Source organism: Lathyrus oleraceus, chromosome 3 (genome assembly GCF_024323335.1).
Source record: "Lathyrus oleraceus cultivar Zhongwan6 chromosome 3, CAAS_Psat_ZW6_1.0, whole genome shotgun sequence".
NCBI lineage: Eukaryota > Viridiplantae > Streptophyta > Magnoliopsida > Fabales > Fabaceae > Lathyrus > Lathyrus oleraceus.
The window spans coordinates 213,433,842-213,439,070 of NC_066581.1; positions in this window are offsets into that span (position 1 = coordinate 213,433,842).

A 5,229-nucleotide genomic window follows, 5' to 3' on the forward strand; every position below is an offset into this window, starting at 1 on the left:
CTATATGATGCTGTTGTTGCTATGTTGATTATGATGCATGCTTGGTGTGCATGCATTCATGAAAGGCCGATGCCTAGTGATGAACGGACTGAGTTCCAATGATGTTGTTGACTCCGGGCTTGTTGAGGGGCTTGGTTCCTTGCGGGGAACTCGGATTCTATGGTGGTGAATCTGGGAGTGGTGATCCTGTAGTTGGTCACAAAATGGGTATACCGAGTCGTGTTGAGTCATGCATGGGTGTGTGCATTGCATTTGATATGTTGTTTTGTTGATGTTCATGACTATGTTGATTATGATGATTATGATGAGCTGTGTTGGCATATGTGAAATATATTTATGTTTATATTTCTGTCGTTATATTATTATTTAATAATGTAATTCTCACCCCTTCTGCATGTGTTTATGTTCATCTATGATGAGCAATGTGCAGATAAAGAGGAGTAGCTATTGTTGAGGTTTGAAGAATAAGTGTAGAGTTATTCTACAGAGTCGAGTCAAATGCTCTGGTCATGTGACACCGGGGTTATGGGATTCGATAGATAATTGATTATTATTTACGTTGTTTATGATGACTAACATGTTGAGATGTTTTGTTGAGATAATGTTGAACCATTATTATGAATTGTTATATGATGAATGATAATATTAATATTGTTGTCCGCTGCGAAGTTTTAATAAAATAAATAATATGTTTTATGTTGTGATGCGATAATTGTTATGTTGTAAGAAATGTACACTCTTCTACATGTTGTACTCTGATAATCTATTTAAATATGTCGTTTGGGTAGAAGGGTGTTACAAACTTCACCTTTTGCCAAATCTCTACTCCTTTTTAGCCCCTGCACATTGGTACAAATGTGATAACCACATCCAGTATCCAATACCCATGATGCAGAAGTAGATAAATTAATTTCAGTAACAAAAATACCTGAAGTTGAAGTCTCTACTCCATTCTTCTTATCTTCCAGGTACTTTGGGCAGTTTCTCTTCCAGTGTCCGGTCTTACCGCAATGGAAGTAGGTGTCTTCCTTTGCTATGCCTCCACTAGGCTTCAAAGCAACAACAGTGGGTTTGGGTTTGGCAACTTCCTTGCCTTTCCCTTTATCACCCTGCTTGGTGGGCCTTTTGTTTTGTTTCTTTCCATTTCTGATCATCAGAATGGACTTCCCTTTTTACTTTAGATTCTGCTCGGAATTTCTTAACATGCCTAGTAGTTCAGGAAGATTTTTGTCCATATCATTCATGTTGAAATTAAGGATAAATTGACTGAAGCTCTCTGGAAACGTTTGCAAGATCAAATCAGTCGCAAGTTCCTTTCCGAAGGGAAACCCCAATCTTTCAAGGTTCTCCACACACCTAATCATCTTGAGCACATGGGGACCAACAGGGCTCCCTCAACTAACTTGCCTTGAAAAAGGGCTTTTGAAACTTCAAACCTTTCATGCCTTTCCTACTCTTGATAGAGCATCTTTACGTGTCTGATCATATTGAACGCTGCCATGTTCTCGTGTTGCTTTTGCAACTTTGAGTTCATGGTAGCTAGCATGAGATAAGCAGCTTCATTGTCATCATCGACATGCTTCTTATAAGCATTTCTTTCTTCCTTAGGTGCATAACTAGGAGGTTCCTCTTCAGGAACAAGTTTCTCCAAGACATACAACTTTTTATCATGCTTGAGGATAATCCTCAGATTTCGGTGCCAATCCATAAAATTTGTCCCAGACAATTTTTCCTTATCAAGGATTGATCACAAAATCTTGTTAGAGGTGTTTGTTGTCATGGTAACCTACATGAAAAATATGAAAATATAAGTATCATTAAAATAACATATTTAATTAGGCCTTTAATTAAATATGCTCCCACTATTTTACTCAAAACAAATGACCCTCACCATTTGACTCGGAAAATCCCAATGGAAGATTTTCTAGTGGGTCGAGATCCACATTTCACTTTGTTTTAAGTCCGCATAGGCAGATTACACAAAACTAGGTTATTTAGGTAGAAACTCCTTCCAATTGTATCTAATACAACTCTCGAATATTTTAGTTAGGTGAATAACTCCTTATTTCAATCCATCATATGGATCATTTCCAACTCTTTCTTCTAAACGTATATAATCTTATTATAATTTGTTTAGTTAAGTTTTACCCATTGTTTTAGCAATTGGATATTACAATTTTCCCATCATACCTTACTAATATAGAACATGCACCTCGCGTAGGCGAAACCTACATTATTCGATACTAGTCTTGATGAGTACTAAAACTTGGAAAGCATAAAATTAATATTTACTTTGAGGGAATTTGCAATTATTTTGATCTCACCGACTTATTTATCATATAAATCATCTCTCACATGCGTTAACATACATTCACATGCATCAACATACATACAAAATGAAACAGTTATGGCCCTTAGCGCAATTGTTCTCCCAAGCCAATGAGAGAACCTAAGCTAACCTAATAACGATCTAAGCTTCTCCAAGCAAGATCTTCAAGGTTGTCCTCATTTGATATTGTATTCTTCTCTTTCTTCATAACATTACATTACATAAAAGAAACTCGTTTTACATACGAGGAAGTGAGATGAGAAAAGAAGTTACATTAAGATATTAAAAGAGAGGCATAACACGTAGACCTTATTTTAAAATCCCAAAAACAAAATAAAGGAAAACTAAGGCCATAACTGATCACCACAAGACAATAATAATAAACACATAATTATTATTAATTTAAAATATGTTAATTAAATAAACCAAATTAAATTTCGGCGATTGATTACACTATGCAGAGTTAGTCGGAGGTTCCGCTGCCCGAGCAGCGCCCTCTACGGAGTTGTCAAGGGAAGCGCCCCAGCGCAAAATTTTAATGAAAAATTCATTTGAAACTGATGTCGTTTTTTGCATCAACACTTAATACTTTAAATTAAAAAATTAAAATTTTCCTTATGAATGGGCATGATCAGTGATAGAAATCGTTACCTCTTGAGTGTTGATGCGAATGGGCATGATCAATCATACTGAATGAGCATGATCCTTTTCGCATCAATACACAGCGGAAATTAAAAAATTCTCCTTTAGTGATCCTTATGAATGTGCATGATCAGTGATAGAAATCGTTACCTCTTGTGGCGATTAAAACCTTTGATGCAGATCTAAGGAGTGATCACGAGCGTTGAATGGTGACAACGCCTCTACTCAGTCAACACGGACGGATTCCTTCAGTCTCAATGCTAGCTGCTATGAATGAAGGCTCTGAGTGAGTGAGAGTGAGAGATAGATAGATAGATAGATAGATAGATAGATAGATAGATAGATAGATAGATAGATAGATAGATAGATAGATAGATAGATAGATAGATAGATAGATAGAGAGAGAGAGAGAGAGAGAGAGAAACTAAATTTTATCTAATCAAATGCTTCTGCACAAGGGTTCTATTTATAGAACCACTTGTGTGGGCTGCAAGCTAAAAATCCCACTTAAGTGTATGTGGTGGCCTATATCTTAAGCGCGTTGTACCTTACCATATTTTATATTCTACTTAAGTGCATCGTACCTTATGATGTTCTACAATTCACTTAAGTGCACAATACCTTACGATGTTCCTTATTTACTCTTTCTCTCATTAATCTGTCTATTTGTGTGTGACCCTGTAGGTTTTCGCGACATTGACAATTATATTAAATCACATATTTAACATAATAAACAGTGACCGGTATCTAGCAACACATCACTTCTACTCAAGACACGAAAATGTCATGTGATCTAACAAATCCTTTTTGTGATAATACTTGTGTGTATAATTACCCTTTTTACCCTTATGTCTATATTGAACATAAGACATAGACCGTGTCATCCTTGTCCAGTTCAATATTGGGCCCTTAGACATTTATCTTGTTTCACAGGATGGGAAAATTCCATCTAGGTCACTCATGTCCCTCATCATGCTTCGTGGAGTACCCATCAATTGTCTTTATGGTCATCTAGTTATGGATAATGTTTGATCAACAATAAAGCACTCGGCTCTACATCTAGGGTCCATAGTGGTTTCAGGTCGAAGGGTGGTATACACCACTATCACCATGAGAATAACTTATGACACTTTACATAACATTCTATGTAGTATTCTCATAGTGGGTCAATCCAGTATAAATATTACTAATAATATTCATACATATGTTTAAGACTTGATAACTCCTTATCCATGATCCATGAGATGTGATCACCAGTCTATATACATAATAGTCTTAATGCTTTAATGTTATCCCACTTTACAACAAAGCTCGACTATAGATACTTTAAGAATAATGTCCTTATGTTTAATGGGATCTCATGATTAAGTCACACTTGATACATTAAACAGACTAGCTATTCTAGGGACTTTATTAAACAAACATAATAAAGAAAAAAACTTTTATTATTAATAAATAATTCGATACAAGTACCAAAAGTATTGGCCTCTAGGGCTTACACCAACAATATTGCAGTTAATTTGCAAGGTGAGTAGCTAGAAATCCACCCACATACTTAACGTCACAACTTGATAAGGCTATAACATATTGTTTCTTAGAACAATAATATATTTTTAATCCTTGAAACTAAATATATATCCACTTATGCTTCTTTTATCCACTTTCTCACCACACTTATCAACATCAGATAAACCTTTCAGATCTAGCTTTTTTGGCATTAGGGACTTAGGAAATAAGATGGCATAATTGATAGTTCCATTTATGTACCTCAACACTCTATTTGAAGCTAACAAGTGATATTTTAAGGGATTTCTCATGAGCTTGGCCACTAATTCAACAAAATAGAAAATGGAAGGTTTGATTTTTCATAAACACCTCAATATGCCAAACAACTTCCTAATCATAGTAAGATCAACATCTTCACCATCTTTATCATGTATGAGTTTAACCTTGCCTCTATTGGTGTCATTATAGACTTGTAGTCAAGCATATCAAACTTTATTAGAATCATTGTAACATACTTGACTTGATGAAGGATTATGCCCCTTAGTGTTTCAAGGAATTCCATTTCTAGGAAGTATGTGAGTATTCATAGGTTTATCATTTCAAATTCTACTTTCATTTTATTTTTGAACGCTTCAATTTCAATGATGTAGCTTCCTGCCACTAGTAGGTCATTTTCATTTAAGCATATGATTAACATTTGGTTGTTTGCGCTTTCCTTCACACACACACACACACACACACACACACACACA